Below are 19,061 nucleotides of genomic sequence, written 5' to 3' on the forward strand. Positions count from 1 at the left end.
TCTGACTGGAGGGGGGCTAATCTAACTGGAGGACTAATCTGGGGATTTTTGACTGGCTGGCTATCTGACTGCTATTAATTTCCTAAGCCAATCTGTTAGGGCCTTTTAAAAATTTTCTCCACACTTCTCTGCTCCCAGATTGATAAGTAAACGATTAAGAAGCCTCTTAATTAAATAATCAAAGCAGGGTTTATTTAGGTGAATAAATTTAGAGTTAAATGTAGAAACAAGGATAACAAAGGTAAAATACAACCTGTCAGCCTTTAAACTTTCTGCCAATGAACTCGTTTGCTGCGCCTGCAACTTTCTTAGTATCCTCCGCTCTCCGTGCCAATGGACGTTCTTCTAGCATTGTTCCCCTCACTGAAAAGCTCCCCTGCTCCATATTCTTGCCAGCCCCCTGAAAAGGCTCTTACTGTTGCGAACTCCTGTCTGTCAGCCCTCTCTCGCTTTCTCCATCACTGTCTTCTCCCACCTCCTTTACTGCCTAACTCCCCGGTATATATCTTCCTTCTTTCCCCTCAAACCTTGGGCTCCCGGCGCTCCTGCACATGCCAGCTATGCTTGGGGGGGTGGGGCTCGACCACACCCAGGGCTCAAGGGCCCCATGCCTCCTGCTGCGCACCTGGGACCTGGCATAGGCTGCATCAGAGGCTGGCCTGGACAAGCCCGGGATCTCTGGGGTATATCCCTTCAGGGTGGAGGGAGCTGGGGCTTTTCCCCCAGCCATCGGACCTGGTGTCCCTTAAGGTCCATGGGTCTTTTCCGCTTGGCTGAAGCAGTGGGGGAGGGGCCCCAGCCCCTGTTACACGGAAAAAACCCCTGAGGGCCTAAGACTTTTTAATCTCAGCCCAAAGGCAGGATCCCCAAATCACAATAAATTTCCACTACACACACACACATACACACACACACACACACACACACACACACACACACACATTATAGATCTAGAAAAAAATAACAACAAAATTCATTTGGAAAAACAAAAGCTCAAGGATCATGGGAATCAATGAAAAAAATACAAAAGAAGGTGGTCTAGTAGTACCAGATCTCAAACTGTATTATAGAGTGGTAATTATCAAAACAATCTGGTACTAAGAAATAGAGAGGTGGATCAGTGGAATAGAATAGGTAGAAATTACACTACAGCAAATGACTATGATAATCTAGTATATGATAAACCCTAAAATCCAAGTTTTTGGAATAAAAACCACTGGGAAAACTGGAAAACTGTGGCAGAAACTATATATAGACCAACATCTCACACCGTATACTAAAATAAAATCAAAATGGGTACATGATTTACACATAAAATGTGATACCTACCATAAGCAAATTAAGAGAGCATGGAATAATTTATCTGTCAGATTTATGGACAGGGGAAGAATTTAGGACCAAAGAAGATATAGAGAGCAATACAAAATATAAAATAGATAATTTTGATGATATAAAACTAAAAAGGTTTTGCACACACAAAACTAATGTAATCAAGATTATGAGGGAAGCAGAAAACTGGGAAAGAATTTTTGAAACAAGTATTTCTGGTAAGGGCCTCATTTCTCAAATATTTAGAGAACCGAGTCAAATTTATAAAAATACAAGTCATTCCCCAATTGATAAATGATCAAAGAATATGAACAAGCAGTTTTCAGACAAAGAAATCAAAGCTATCTGTAGTCATATGAAAAAAAACGCTCTAGATCACTATTGATCAGAGAAATGCAAATTAAAAAAGCTCTGAGCTACCACCTTACACCTATCAGAGTGGCAAATATAGCAAAAAAAGAAAATATTGGATGTTGGAGGGGATATGGGAAAACTGAGACACTGATTCATTGTTGGTGGAGTTGTGAAAAGAACCAACCATTTTGGAGAGCAATTTAGAACTGTGCCCAAAGTGCTATAGAACTGTGTTTATTCTTTGATCCAGCAATACCACTGCTAGGTTTATATCCCAGAGCCATCCCCCAAAAGAGCAATAGACCTATTGTACAAAAATATTTATAGCAGCTCTTTTTGTGGTTGTTAAGAATTGGAAATCAAAGGAGTGCCCATCAATTGGGGAATGGGTAAACAAGCTGTGGTATATGATGGTGATGGAATATTATTGTGCCATAAGAAATGACAAGCAGGATGATTTTAGAAAGGCCTGGAAAGACTTCTGTGAAGTGAGCAGAACCAAGAGAACATTGTGCACGTGACAGCAATATTGTTTGATGAATTGTGAATGAATTAGCTATTCTCAGCAATAGAATGATTCAAGATAATCCCAAAGACTAATGATGGAGCATCCTATATACCTCCAAAGAAAGAACTGATATTGATTTAACACAGACTGAAACATGCTATTTTTTACTTTATTTCTTTCATTTTTTCCTTTTATTCTTATTGTATCCTATTTATTCTTATACAAAATGAATAATATGGTAATGTTTTACATGATTGCACATGTATAACCTATATCTGATTGCTTACTGCCTCAGGGAAGGGGGAGATGAAGGAGGGATAAAATTTAGAACTCAAAACTTTGAATAAAAATATTTAGTATTTTAAAAAAATAATTAGGGTGTGAATGGAGGGGGGAAGAGAAGTTGGAACACAAAGTTTTAAAAAAACTTGATGTTAAAATTTTGTTTTTTACATATATTTTGGAAAATAAAATTCAATTAAAAAAAGAATTACAGATATTCCTGATATCTGTGATCCATTTGAGTTCTGGTCAGTCTTCTTTGGCCACTTTATAATAAGAAAAGTCATTATTGTGAACAATAGGAGCCTTAAATTCTTATGAAGTCACCACTTAATGAGTTGGAAACACTTATTCATACATACTCTTCATTTATCATCTACCAGTATTTCAGAATCAACATCAAGCTTCTGTCTTACCTTTTCTTTCATCATAGTCCATTGCAGAGGCTTCTGTAGGAGAGACTGATTAGCCAGTAAGGCTAAAAAGCAATCAATTGTGTTTTTACTAGCCCAAAGAATGGCACCAACCTCTAAATGAGACACCTGGGATTGGGCAGGAGCAATCAAGGATATGTCTAGAGTTGGGGGGGGGGGTGGGTAGAGAGGCTTGAGTAGGCGATCAAGTATACAACCAGCGATGTCATTGCAATCTCAGTCATGATGGCTTTCATATTAAGGTACTGGTGGTCTTGAGAGAAGCTGACTTCCTGAACTTAAAATAGCCAAGGAACATCAGGTTTTTTTTTTTTTTTTGGTGGGGCAATGGGGGTTAAGTGACTTACCCAGGGTCACACAGCTAGTAAGTGTCAAGTGTCTGAGGCCAGATTTGAACTCAGGTACTCCTGAATCCAGGGCTGGTGTTTTATCCACTGTGCCACCTAGCTGCCCCCAACATCAGTTTTTTGAATGAATGGGTCATTTATTCATCAGTCACTCATTAAGGATGTTCAGGGTTGGAGGGTAAAGAGTCTTGCTGAAGCATATTTGATTGGTTTCTATCTTTAGGTGTCCACTGGACAGTGATATTGTCCTTTTTTGAATCTCTATAGTGCTTTAGCACTTTGATTATACATTTGTATATTTGTATACTAGGACACATTTATATTATTTTCTAATTATTTCATATGTTAGACCCACTTCCCCAACTGTATTTTAAGATTCTTGAGGGCAGATTCCATGTTTTGTATTTACCTCCAATAAGCACCAACATTTCTTTGTTGATTATTGCTACCTTATAAAAGTATTTAGCATTTATCACAGATTGGGAGTTCTGTGTGACTATCCTAAACATATGGGTTGAAGGGTTCTTCCATTTCACCAACTAATTTTCTTTTGTCTTTCTGAACACAGGTTCAGTAAGGAGAACAAGGAGAACATCAACCCCTATGTGTACCTTCCCTTTGGTACTGGTCCCCAAAACTGCATTGGGATGAGATTTGTGCTTATGAACATTAAAATTGCCCTTAGCCAAGTATTACAAAACTTCTCTTTCAGAACTTGTCAAGAGACACAGGTCAGGAAGCAAAACCTATGTTTAAATATCTATATTTTAATCAGTTACTTTATTTTTTCCACTTGGACAAATTCAGTTAAACAAAAAATGATTATATGCTCATTATGGGTGCAATATTTAATTTCTTCATCCTTTTTAGATGAAACCTTTGACCACATAATGTATTTGGAATCATCTATAAGATTCTATATACTAACAGGGCATTAAGATTTGTAAAACACTTTACATAATTTATCTTATTTGATCCTTATAACCATTCTGGGAGGTAGGTGCTATTATCATCTCTATTTTACAGATGAGGGAACTGAGGCTGAAAGGGGAAATTGAGGCATAGGTGACTTGTTCAGGGTCACACAGCTAGTAAATATTTGTGACAGGATTTGAACCCGAGTCTTTGTTATTGCAAGTATAGCCAGTACACATTGAGGCATCTTGCTGCTTAAGGATCAAATTATAAATATCAAACTATTTTATGCCAATTTTAAGCTCTTTTTATGAGAGAAACAAAGGCAGGGTTATAGGACATGTTAATATGTATGATCTGAATTTTTTTCCTTACAATAGATATTGTTGTTGTTGAGTTGTTTTAGTTGTGTCTGACCTTTTGTGACCCCAACTGGGTTTTCTTGGCAAAGATAATGGAATAGTTTGCCATTTCCTTCTCTAGCTCATTTTACAGATGAGAATTTGAGACAAACAGGTTAAATGACTTGCCCAGGGTAATAAGTGTCTGAGGTTGGATTTGAACTCAGGTCCTCCTGACTCCAGGGGCCCATGCTCTATCCACTGCTACCTACCTGTTCCTAAGATAGGTTAGGACAATAGAAATGCAAATATGTAATTATATGGAATGATGATTACTAGATTCTGTGATCTTCACTTGTTTTAATCAAATCAAATTGACAAATATTGTGACAAACATTGGCATTGTGCTAAGCTCTGGGGATACAAAGAATGGCAAAAACTAGTCCTATTTTCAAGGAACTTGCATGCAGGAGAGAAAATATGCAAATGATTAATGTACACTGGGTCCCTATTAGCTGCCATATTGGTTTTAAACTCCTTTGACTGTTAAGCAACACCTTATATCATCAAATCTCATTCCACCTTCCTAATGGTCTCATTATTGCCCAAACTCACTTTGTTAATCCTATTTCCTTATTTTATGCTGTTCCTCCACCTTAATTACATTTCTTTTTTTTCTTTCTTTTTTATTTCCTTGAGGCAATTGGGGTTAAATGACTTGCTCAGGGCCACACATCTATTAAGTGTCTTAGGTGAGATTTGAACTCAGGCCCTCCTGACTCCAGGACCTGACCTACCTGCTCCTAGCTTAATTGCCCCTCCACTTCTCCATATTCTGCACATAATTAAAGTTTCAGTTCAAGTCTCAGGTTCTTACAGAATTAAATGGCGATTCTATCCACAGGAAGGGGAGCCCTCTAAGGTGAGAAGCCTTAAGCATACAGAGTTCTGTTTCCTTATATGTGAGCAAGGACTTAGGCAGGAAGCAATTTTTGATTGTTCCTGCCAAGAAAAAATAATTCATCACTTGGAAACAGCCAATATCCCCCAAACCAGGCCCTTTCCACCTGAACTCTATGTAAGCATATCTTGTATATATAAGAATTATTTATGTGCTGTCTTCTACAATAGAATGTGAGTTCCTTGAGGTCTGGGACACTGCTTTTCCCTTTCATTGTGTTCCCTGCCCTTAATACAGCTGCCTGCCATGTGGGAAGTACTTGGGAATGCTTGCTGACAGAATGCTATCTGATAGAAGCAGAACAAGAGATCTCTTAGAATAGCTTCAAAGGGGACTCTGCTTCTTTTAGGGGAAGCAGTATCAGCAATCTTCCCCTTAGATAATTTCTAAAGAGATAGCTTAACCAAGAGGGGTTTAGCATAGCACTCTGAAGGGAATGAGATGGGGTCAGAGGAATATGGAAAAAAAGAATAGAAGTTTCTCTAATTTAGGAGACTAGGAACTTGGGGTATAGACTAAAATAATTTAATCAAATAATTTTGACTGGTTACATAAATCAGTATTTAAACAAACCTGATTGAAATCATATCTAGCCTTCTTTAGAACTTGAGTTCAAATTTATTTGGGTACTAAGGGACCCATTCTCTTAGCTGTCCATATGCCAGGTATCCAGATCCAGGGGTGTGTTGGTAAATGTTTAACAACCAAGACTCAGAAAAAAAAAAGTGTGAATGAAACCTTTAAGTTTAATCTACATGGGGCAGCTAGGTGGTGCAGTGGGTAAAGCACTGGCCCTGGATTCAGGAGTACCTGAGTTCAAATCCGGCCTCAGACACTTGACACTTACTAGCTGTGTGACCCTGGGCAAGTCACTTAACCCCCACTGCCCCGCAAAAAAAAAAAAAAAAGTTAAATCTACATTATTAACATTTTCTTCATCACTTTTTGAAATCCAGAATTCAACAAAACAATATCCCAAGTGCTGATTTCTAGCATTTTCTGATTTTCAAGGTATAAATGCTTATACTAAAAATTTAACAATTAGTTATTTGAAGCTAGTGAACCCATTCCCACCCATCCCTCTTCCAGGCGCAGGCCTGTCTCCAATCCATTTTCTGTTGCACAAGACCAGCCTTTATAGCCAATTCTTGGTGTGTGTGTGTGTGTGTGTGTGTGTGTGTGTGTGCTATGTTTCCCCACTTTTTAGTTATACCTCTGACTGTTAATTTACATATTTTCTTTAGAATCATCAGTGCAGTTTAAGAGATGAAACTTATCAACTGTTCAATGTTTTAGAGAATCTTATAGACTTCCTCCCATTAAAGAGGGTTCTTTTTTTGTCTTTCAGACTTTATGGAGCTTCTGGGGCTCCGTGATTTCCTGCTATAGTCCTGCTTATAATTTAAATTTGAAACTTTTCTTAGAAAGGTTATATGATCTATTATTTCAAATTCTATATAATTTAAATCCATAGTCCTTATTCCTTTAATAGATTTATACTTAAAAATTCCATGTAATTTAAATTTCTAGTTTTCATTCTATTAATGTAGCTGTGCTTTAATATAAATTAAATGATAACAATGTCTATTTTTCTTTTCATGGCAACAAAAAGTATTTTAAGAACAAAATTTTAAATTTCATTTAAATGGAAAAATACAATATTGATTAAAAAGATTATAAGCATTCTAATATAAAGTATAGACATGAAAAATCAAAGCTATATAGTGATAAAGGTAGATTTTATTTCTCTGTAAAACTTTGCATTACTTAATTTTTAAAAAATCACATTGTCTTCCTTCTTTTTATCAAGGTAGTTTATTGCTTATTGGACTCTAATTATTCTTCACTCATTTTTGTAGATTCCCCTGAAGTTTGGAAATAAGCATCTGTTTACACTAAAAATATCCATTGTCCTGCAGGTTGTACCAAGATAACAAAGAGAAATAAACCACCTTTGTCTCCCTCAAGGATTTCTCTACTATGTTCCAAATATATCTTTTCTCTGCCAAGATTTCTATACTGTCTGCTGGAGGTTCTATATCATGGGAGGCCAGAAGCAACTTAATTTACATTTTGAAGCAAGCACTGGAATAGAAATGAGTCACTTTGCTGTGCTGGATAAATGGTTAGGGACTTCAGTTGGTTTTTTAGATATTTGTATCTCAAGAATATTCTATAGTGTTCATGAGAGATTAAGAGTTAGACACACAGATCTGATTGATCATGTTCTAATAGAATTAGCACAACTTGTATTTCTAGGATTTAGAGGGATTCAGTGATTGTACCATGAATGCTTGTCATTTTTTTAATTAATGGAGAGTCATTCTGGCATAGAGGTTAGAGAGCTAGCTTTGGAGTCAGGAAGTTCTGATTTCAGGTCCTGGTTGTGATAAACGCTGGTTACAGGAGCCTGGATAACTTACCTCACCTCTCAGTGCCTCATGTGACTCTCTAAGATAAAAAGTTATGGAGCAGGTGACAATCTACATTGGTGAAGGACATTTCATTATTGGGAATTCACTAGGCCCAATAAAATTATAGTCTGGTACAGAAGAAAGTTAGTTGATGATTATGGTGATTGGTAATGTCAGGCTTTTTTGGGGGGAAGGGGTATAGAGTAGAGAAGGTGGAATACGCTTTTTAATATTGCAAAGTTAATAGTTCTGTTCCAAATAAATAAAAGCATTTTATGAATCTTACTATCTGATATCAAGTATACAATAAAGTCATATCTATATAATAAAACTATCAGTTGTGGAATGGTCATTTTTTATTATAATAATTATTGGTTATGCCATAATTAATTTTTTATAATAAATATTTTTATTTAAAGTTTTGGGTTCCAAATGTTATCCCTCCTTCCTTGATCCCTGAGGCAGTAAGCAATCAAATATAGATTGTACATATGCAATTATGTAAAACATTACCACATTAGTCTTTTATATAAGAAAACTTGAATAAAAGAAAAAAATTAAAGAAAATAAAAAATAACATGCTTCAGTCTGTGTTCAGTCAATATCAGTTCTTTGGAGATTGATAGTATGTGTATCATTATTAGTTCTTTGGGATTGTCTTGGATCATTGTATTGCTGAAAAGAGTCAAGTCATTCACAGATCTTCATCAAACAATATTGCTGTCACTGTGCACAATGTTCTCCTGTTTCTTCTCCCTTCACTATACATCAATTCATACAAGTCTTTCCAGGCCTTTCTGAAATCATCCTGCTTGTTATGGCACAATAATATTCCATCACCATCATATACCACAGCTTGTTTAGCCATTCTCCAATTGATGGGCACTCCTTTGATTTCCAATTCTTAGCCACCACAAAAAAGAGGTGTTATAAATATTTTTGTACAAATAGGTTTTTTTCTCTTTTTGGGGATGTCTTTGAGATATAAACCTAGCAGTGGTATTGCTGGAACAACTGATAAGATTGATGATTTAAAGATCCAATTTGATTGAGAGCTAAATTCACATGAGATGACTAAATTCCTCCGTCCCTGTTTTGTTTTCCAATTTCCATTCTCCTCTAAGTATTTGAGGACATACTATGATTAAGGCCTTGTGCTAGGCATCATCTGGACTATGGTGATAATGAGACTTAATTAAAGGTATGAGTCAATTGCCTTTATCTTTTCTCATGACCATAGGCCATAGCCCTAAGCCTGACCATATACCTCCCAAATATGAACTACTGGTTAAAAAGAGAAGCAGGTGAAAAAGTACAGATAATTCACAATGTCATACCTTTAGTGCTGACCTCTCCTGAGCTATTGGCCTTAGTCTCTTAATTGCTTCTTGACATTTCCACTTAGATGTCCTGCCTTCACCTCAGACTCAGTAGATATAAAACTTGACTTATTCTCTCTCTCTCAAATCTTCTCTCATTTCCTAAGTTCCTCTTCATAGTTTAACTAATGAACAAATGTGCAGGGTTTTCTAGGTGTTAGTCAACATCCTGTTTCCATCAAGGCACTATTGTTGTCACCCATAATGTACATATCAAAGGGACTCTACAAAGATGGCAGGCGACATGGACTCTTGTCTATCATGTTCTGGCACCAGGTTACTCAATTGATCTTGGGAAAGTAATTTTACCTCTGGGAATGTCAGTTTTCTGTAATATAAGGGAGCTAAGCTAGATGACGTCTTTGGTCACTTTTAGCTTGAACATTCTGATTTTATGATCTTTAATTCTCTCTTTAGCATTTCCTCCTGTAAGTCACTCAGTCACCAAATACCTACTTCTTCCTTTGTAACGTTTCCTATATCTTGCTTTTAAAAAATTCTACTTCCACCTGTAACGATTGGAATGACGCCACCTGCTGGAGACTTACTGTAGAAGAGTTCCACCCATGAAGCAAAGGTCTTTGAGGGCAAGACCAGGAGTCTTTTCTTTGGAAAAGGAAGTGACGCGGGCTAGTGGGAGGAGGAAGGAAGAGACTGGCGCTCAGTCTCGAGCTCTTTCCTGGGGATTCTGGCGGAGAAGGGAGCTAGAAATGTGCTCTCCCTTTAATAGATAGGAATCTAGGCCTCTCTCTCTCTCTTTACCAAATTCTTATTCTCCTTAATAAATGCTTAAAAGTCTAACTCTTGCTAAAGCTTATAATTTATTGGCGACCACTCATTAGATATTTTAGACTAGCTAGAATTTTAGCCCTTAACACACCAATCTAATCATTTTGTGACTTGATTATCACATTACAGTTTTTTCCTTGTCTTTTCCTACTCTAATCCATCATAGTCTACTACCCAATTAATCTTCCTTATCACTACTCTTACTATATCACTTATCTACTTAAAATTTCTTTTTCTTTTTAGAATATTCTATTTTTCCCAATTCCATGTAAAAATAATTTTTAACATTCATTTAAAAAATTTTAAGTTCAAAATCTTCTTCCTCTTTCCTCTCCCCCTTTCCTGACACCTACTTAAAATTTCAAAAATCTTTCTATTATCTACAGAACAAAACCCCAACTCCTAGTACTTAAAATCTTCCATAATTGGGACCCTATCTATCTTTCCTGCTTTGTTGTTCAGTCATTTCAGTTGTGTCTGACTCTTCGTGACTCCATTTGGGGGTGGTTTGCCATTTCCTTCTCCTGCTCATTATAGATGATTAAGACAAATAAGGCTAAGTGACTAGCTCAGGGTCACACAGCTAGTAAGAGTCTGAGGTCAGATTTGAATTCAAGAAGATGAGTCATCCTGACTTCAGGCCCAGCGTTCTGTGCATTATAGTGCCACCTAGCTTCTTACTATTAAAACCCTGCAAACATATTTTCTAACACAAATGTACTCCCTCTCATCTAAAGGACCTTGAACAGTCTAATTCCTGGCTCCCTTAAAAGACTTCTCAGTGTGTTAGCATGTTTCCGCTCTGTTGTACTCTTTCCGCCTTAGTGATTCTGAACCCAAGTTGTGTCTGACTTTTCATGACCCTATGGACTATAGCATGCCAATATTGTCCATGGAATTTTCTTGACAAAGATGCTGGAGGGGTTTTCCATTTTCTTCTCCAGTTGATTAATACAAACAGAGGTTAAGTGACTTGCCCAGGGTCACATAGCTAGTAAATGACTGATATTGGATTTGAACTCTGGTTTTCCTGACTCCAGTTTCAGTGCTCTATCTAGTGAGCCATCTAGCTGCATAAAGTTGTCATACCAACCCCATTCTTTATTTCCCACTACCTGTTCTCTTTTTCCCATTCTGCTCCTCTGAATCTCTCACCTCTCTTTTCCAAATATTCCACCCACATATACCCACTCCTTTCAATTTCAATTTTCAATTTAGAATTTTATTTTCCCAAATTACATGTAAAAACAAATTTTGACATCAATTTTTTGACATCAGTTTTTTTTTTTTTTGGTGAGGCAATTGGGGTTAAGTGACTTACCCAGGGTCACACAGTTAGTAAGTGTTAAGTGTCTGAGGCCGGATTTGAACTCAGGTCCTCCTGAATCCAGGGCCGGTGCTCTATTCACTGCTCCACCTACCTGCCCCGACATCAATTTTTTAAAATTTTGTGTTCCAAATTCTCTTCCTCCCTCCCTCCCTAACCCCCCAAAGAACTTAAGCAATTCAATATGTTATATATGAATAGTTATGCAAAACATTTCCACATTAGCCAGGTTGTGAAAGAAAACAGACAAAAACAAAACCTCAGATAAAGGAACTAACAAAAAAATTATGCTTTAATCTGTATTCAAATACCATCAGTTCTTTCTCTGTAGATGGATTGCATTTTTCATAAGTTCTTCAGAGTTGTCTTGGATCATTTCACTGCTGAAAATAACCAAATCATTCACAGCAGATCATCTTACAATATTGCTTTCATTTTGTATATGGTGCATTTCAATCTGCATCAGCTCATATAGGTCTTTCTAGGCTTTTCTGATAGCATCCTGCTCATCATTTTAAAAAATAGTAAACTACACTTATATAGTACTTTAAAGAGAGATTTACTTACAATAAACCCATTAGGTTGATTATTGCAACAACAGTAATAGATAACGTTTATATAGTACTTTATACCTGACAAAGAATTGTCTTCACAATAGCCCAGCAAAGTACCATATGTTTTATCATCAATCAATCAATCATCAATCAATATGCCTCCTCATTAATCAATCCTCCTCCTCCTCAATCTATCAATCATCATCATCAATAAGTTATACTCACCCCTTTCACTGTGCTCTCTGGAATGTCTGCTTCATGGTTAACACCCTTATTTTCATTGTAAACCTTTCCTTTTTCATGCATTCCATCTTTCACTTATTGAAGCCTGGCTCCCTTCTGATGAATACAATACTTGTCTACCCTTTCCAGTATAACTTGTAATTTTTACCCATACCCCCTGACTCACTGGTTATATTGGGGAGTTAGAATACTCTTTGTTCTTCATTGCCACCTCCAGACTGTTTACCGCCATCACTCAGTAATTTCTCCTCTGAGATTCATTCAATCCAAATCTATCACCTAACCAAGATTAAATCCCTGCTTTACTCTATTGCCTTCTGTGTGATGTTCATTTTTAATTTTCGAAGGCTATAGATTTATTTTTTGAACTAGACTCATTTCATTGGTATAATGAACAAGATCACAATAAGGGAAATTCCCTTTACCAATACATTGCCCCCCACCCCCACCCCAATCCATACCAATACCAATACAAATCCCAGCACTCATCCTCTGGCATCCTTGCTATTCCTTGAAATTAAATGACCCTCTATTAGTTCAGTACCTTTGGACTGGCTTTTTCTCATACATAGGATTATCTGTTACCTTGGCATCTTACACTTGTTTGTCCTTCATTCTCTTTTTTGTTTTTTTGTGGTGGGGCAATGAGGGTTAAGTGACTTGCCCAGGGTCACACAGCTAGTAAGTGTCAAGTGTCTGAAGCTGGATTTGAATTCAGGTACTCCTGAATCCAGGGCTGGTGCTCTATTCACAGCACCACCTAGCTGCCCTTGTCCTTCATTCTCAAAGATGATCAATGTCATTATGAGGGTAATGTTTTGACTTTTACGTGAATTGGATTTAAGTGAGAAAGTGTTGTACAAAGTCTTCAGTCTCACTCTCTGCTCCAGACTCATTGAAGTCCAGTGGTAAGACAAAAGTCAAAATGGCTAGTGAAGGCTTGGGATGCAGTGGATGACCTTGGCTTTTAGAAGTTTCCCTGGCTTCCTTTAAGACTAAGCTCAAGGATTTGGGAATAGCTAAACAATTTATGGTATACCATTTAATAGCTCAGAACTGCATTAAGACTTTTGGAACATCATATATATATATGTATATGTACATGTACATGTATATGTATATCTCCCCATTAGAAATTTAAGCTCCTTGAGGGCAGGGGTTATTTTTGTCTTTCTTTGTATTTCCAAAGCTTAGCACAGTGCCTAGCACATACAAATCACTTACTAAGCATTTGATGACTGACTGGCTCTGCAATTTATAGTCTTGTGGAGTTTCCTGGGGTGCTAAGAGCTTGAGTAACTTGCCTAGGGAATCAGCTAGTCTAGTATGTGTCTGAACAAAACCAAAGACTGGGTCTTCCTGTTTCTACCGTCAGATTTCTATTTATTAGCCAGCCTCCAGACTATCTTCAGAAAAATGTTGGTATTAAAAAAAATGGTCCTTTGTTTCTGGGAGAAGCCTGAGATCCTTAAAGGTGTTTTGTAATTTCCTGATGGCTCTTCTTTTTCAATTCTGGGACTGTTTCAATGCTCATTTATTTATTTATTCATTTATCTATCTATCTATCTATCTATCTATCTATCTATCTATCTATCTATCTATCTATCTATCTATCTATCTATCTATCATCTATTTATCTGTCTATTCATCTATTTATTTACTTATTCATTCATTCATTTATTTATTTATCTATTCATTCATTCGTTTGTTTGTTTTTGTGGGGCAACAAGAGTTAAGCAACTTGCCCTGGGTCACACAGCTAGTACTTACTTACTTATTTACTTACTTGTTTAGCGTCTGAGGCCAGATTTGAACTCTGGTCCTCCTGAATCCAGGGCTGGTGCTTTATCCACTGCGCCACATAGCTGCCCCCTCAATGCTCATTTATAATAAGCACACACACACACACAGACACACACAGAGATGGATAAGGCTAAGCTCTATAGGCTGCCATTCAACTGTATGTCTTTATCTGGGCAATAGACATTTTTCATACATTGAGCCTTTCCTATGTGGATGGTTAGGCTAAGATCTTTGGAATGGTTATAGATTTCTCCCACGAGGTTCTATGATATCTCAGGACTTGATGTAACCAGTAGAATGTCAACTTTGACTACAAAAAGGAGCATTTGGAAAATCTCATGCTGCACAGAGAATCCCTCTTTAATTCAGACTTTATTCAGTATCTCCTTTATCACAGGAGCAACATATCACTTTTGTACATAATTTTCAACCTCCTTAGCTCCAAAGACCTTCTCCTCTAATCCCTTATTTAAGCCACATATATATCTTAGACCTCACCATCTCACACTGTTTCAATTTTAAGGTTCTGAACTTTGCCATTTCAGTCTCTCTCCTCACCCTCCTATCCTTTGATCTTTCACTCTCCATTCAAAATAAACCCCTTCACCATCATTGTGAAGTCCTTTGCTTCATCTCAATTCTTCCACTCTGTCTTCTTATTCTGAATATCCTATTCTATAGGAGGAATAAGATATTCAAAATATGGTATTTTGCTTTCATTCACTTTCATGCTAACCTTGACCCCATGTTCTGCCACTTTAAAGATTCTCTGACCATCATCCTAGAATTCTCTGTCTTCCTGATCTTCTCCATGTCCTGGTCTCTTACAGTAGTGTGCAAATTAGTGTGCAGAAAAATAAAATAAATATGTTGACATGTCAGAAACTTTACAAGTTTTTATATCTTAACATTTTTTAATATGCAATATGTCTTCCTTTTGTTGCATTCACTTGTTTTACACAATTTGGCATTGAGTTAATATGATTTTGACATATATTCTGTAATTCATCTTCATGAATCTACATTTTTATCACACTGGATATAGTGTGCCTTTGATGAATAGTCTATTTTTTCAAGTCAAGGCTTGACAATGGGATATAAATCAGGAGAGTTCCCAGGCCATTAAAACATGCTTATCTCTAGCTCTAGCATAAATCTCTTAATTTTTTGTGATTTGTGGTATGATACAAGGTTGTGTTGCAGTATTCTATCTCCATTTGGGAGTTTCTATAATTCTGGAGAAATTTTTTTTCCCACTATACTAATATATTTATCAGGGTTTATCATTCCCTCAATGGGTATGAGACTTTTAGATTCACTGGAAGTAAAAATACCCTTGATTTTTTTTTGGGGGGGGGTGGAAGATGTTTTATAGCATAATGAAGCCCAGATCTTATAGGTTCAAATGGACCTTGCTGAGAATGGTTTTGGCCTAGCTCTTAATGAAAAAGTGAGTGTTATCAGTAAAATCAACCTTTTCCATCTCTGTATTGTCTTGTCCATGACAAGCATTTTATCTTCATAGCAATGGTTAGCATTTATTTGTTCGTTTTAAAAATCTTTCTGTCCTTTCCTTACAACTTTAAGAAGTGTATGCTGTGCTACAGAGCAGAGATGTCAGACTTATTGACTTCAAGAAGCAAATGTAATTGGGAAATGCTTAAAAAATAAATAAAAATACAATACACCACAGATGATGTTAATTTGTGGTTTTCTAAGTCAATGTTCAACTTATAGGGATCTGTTCCTATTTGTGTATGACATCACTGCTATAGGGGAATTGGTATTCATTCCTCTAGCTGTCAGGTCCCTCTGATGAGTTTTTGCTTTTTCTTCTCTGAAAATGAAGCAGGCTGTTTTTTTTTTTTTTTTGTTTGTTTTGTTTTGTTTTGTTTGCGGGGCAATGGGGGTTAAGTGACTTGCCCAGGGTTACACAGCTAGTAAGTGTCAAGTGTCTGAGGCTGGATTTGAGCTCAGGTCCTCCTGAATCCAGGGCTGGTGCTTTACCCACTGCGCCACCTAGCTGCCCCCAGGCTGTTTTATAGTAAAGTTTGTCAGTTTTTACCGTTTTAAATTTTTGCCCTCATTTCCTGGTGCTACTGATCTTGTTTTATTATAGGCCGGAATGATTCTTGAAACAATTGACTTCTTTCCACCAGTAGCTGCTATAACATCTTCTCAAAATTTGCATGTTTCCTTGCAGGAATAGTCAGCCATTTTTTAAAACAAAAGCAAAAACACAGGATTCAAAACACAATGAATGAGAGCAATGAGACAGTTAAGCCAGCATCTGACTGACAGAGAGCTAAGATGGTGACGGTACCAGTTTCATCTGCTCAAGGTCAAGTGTTCTTAGTTAGCCTAATGACTGTATAGAAGCATTTAGGCATGAATGACCACTGCAGTCATAAAAGAAAAATAAATTAAATGATTGCTTATACCATGTAATTCACACACCATTGAGATATTTGTCATACTTCCTACCTCACTGGATTATTATAAGGAAAGAGCTTTGCAAACTTTAAAGTACAATGTAAATGTGAGGTAATTATTATCACCACCTAGTCCTTCCTCAATCCTTAGCAATCTGCCTGTTGACTTTACCACTAATGAAACTGTTCTCACAGGTCATGAGTGACTTCCTAATCACCAATTCCAATAGCCTATTCCCTCATCCCCATCCCCCCCCCCAAAAAAAACCCTCATCCTTTTCCCCTTCTCTTCAGTTAGTTATACTTTATGGCTTCACCATCCCCGCCATCATTCAATCAACATTTATTATTGCTTTCTATGTGTCCAGGCCAGAGCATTGAGGTGGTGCAGTGGATAGAGTACTGGGCTTAGAGTCAGGAAGACGCATCTGACTAGCTGTGTGACCCTGGGCATGTCACTTAGCCCTGTTTGCCTCAGTTTCCTTATCTGTAAAATGAATGGAGAAGGAAATGACAAACCACTCTTGTATCTTTGCCAACACCTCCCTTTCCCCCTCTCCCTCCTGCCAAACCTAAATGGGGTCATGAAGAGTCGGATATGACTGAAAAATGACTCACTACCACCACCACACCCAACAATTATGCATCAGGCAGTATGCTAGGTACTGGAGATAAAAAAACAAAAAAACAATGATTCAGAAACTCGCTATTGTAGGGAAATAATACATATAGTAGGTATAATAGAGAAGTTAAAACAGATAAGCAATAATTTTTATTTGTATTGGTTATATATTGTGTATATTTGTTATATATATTTGTATTTGTTTTTATATATATATATATATATAAATGATATTATATATAAAAATTCATACAAAAAGTAAGTTCCTATGGCAAGAAGGATCAAGAAAGAATTGTGCAGGAGTAGGTGGTGTTTGAGATGAATTTTAAGGGGAAACTCAGAATTCTAAGATGAGGAAGGAAATGTTAAGGGCTAAAATTCTAGCTTATCTGTCTAAAATATCTAATGAGTGGTCGCCAATAAATTATAAGCTTTAGCAAGAGTTAGGCTTTTAAGCATTTATTAAGGAGAATAAGAATTTGGTAAAGAGAGAGAGAAAGGCCTACATTCATCTATCTATTAAAGGGAGAGCACATTTCTAGCTCCGCTCTCTACCAGAGTCCCCAGGAAAAGAGAGAGAGACAGAGCACCCGGCTCCCTGTTCCTCCTCCTACCAGCAAAGGTCACTTCCTGACGCCAAAGAAAAGACGCATGGTCTTGCCTTCAAAGACCTTCCTTTCATGGCGGAGCTTTTCTACAGTAAGTCTCCAGCAGGTGGCATCATTCCAATTGTTACAGAAAACATTATGGGCCTTGGGGACAGCCGGTGCAAAGGAAGTAGAAGAGGAAAATAGAATATCAACTTATATCCCACCTTCTGCAAGAAGTTGTTTCCAGTCACCCTTAATGCTAGTCTCTCATCTCTGTTGATTATCTCTACTGTATCCATATGTCTCCATCATTAGATGGTGAGCTCCTTGAGAAACAAGGGCTCTTTTTTTAGTCTTTCTTTGTATTTTTTAATGCATGGCACAATCCCTGGCACAAAGTAGGTGCTTCATAAATGACTGCTGATTCACTTGACTTGAAGCGCAAAATCGGCCATTTGTCTGTATATAGAATATAGGAGGTAAAAGGATGTGAAAACTGTTTGTGAAGGGCCCTTAAATGCAAAGCAGAAGAGTGTTGGGTTCAAATCTCTCTCCTGAGCTCTAGAGATACATCTTCAGCTGCCTATAGATATGTTGAAGTCGAGATGCTTTTCCAGGATATCCAGTTCAGCCTAAAAGGATTTCCTGATTACAGTAGAATCCTCCTAATTGTTTGAAGTGCTTCTAGGTCCATCTAAAAATTTTGCTGTAACCATCATAGCCTTGCCTCTGGTTATTCACAGCACACAGCACTTGACATCATAGTTTCTGGCAGTGTCTGTGTTTGCTTTTAGTTGAGTTTAAAGAAACAGGAGACAAGTTGAGCTGTTATTATCTTGCCTCTTCATCCCTTTGCATTTAAATAGTTAGGCTGACATGACGGTGTAGATGACAATACCTTCACATGTAGGATCCTTGAAATGGATTATTGAAGAGACTGGCCTATAGAATCTGACAGATCTTATTGCTCAAACATGTTGTCATATTGTACTTGAGGATGCTAGTTTACTGAACTACAAATGAGATGTCATCAAGACTCACCCGCGACCACTTCTATCCTGCCTTAGCAGAGGACCTTAACAAGGGCACCTAGAGAAAGGTTTGGACATCACTTTGCTTCTGTTCTGTTCTCAATCACATTCAGTCTTTGCTAAGAACCACATGGAGGTAGACCAAGGTGGATTTCTGCCCCTCTAGTACCCACTAGGGGGGACTCTGTTGGCAAGCATTATACAGCTTGGTTAGCTCTGAAATGTTCCCGAACATTCAGAATTTTGCAATGACTTATTAGACAGTACTGTGTAACTAGATTACCATTGTGGAATCAGCCCAGTGTCTGACTGAGATTAAAGATAGGTGAAAGAAAATGTGGTGAGTCAAACTGTGCCCTGGATATTTGGGCTTTGATTTCCACTGTGGCCTTCTGAGGGGAGCTTT

At 37.3% G+C, this 19,061-nt stretch overlaps 1 pseudogene; it reads left to right on the forward strand.

Moving 5' to 3' along the window:
- LOC122751290 overlaps window positions 1-7,405 on the forward strand; it is a 67,832-nt pseudogene extending 60,427 nt beyond the window's left edge.
- The last annotated feature ends 11,656 nt before the right edge of the window (window positions 7,406-19,061 follow it).

Source organism: Dromiciops gliroides, chromosome 1 (genome assembly GCF_019393635.1).
Source record: "Dromiciops gliroides isolate mDroGli1 chromosome 1, mDroGli1.pri, whole genome shotgun sequence".
NCBI lineage: Eukaryota > Metazoa > Chordata > Mammalia > Microbiotheria > Microbiotheriidae > Dromiciops > Dromiciops gliroides.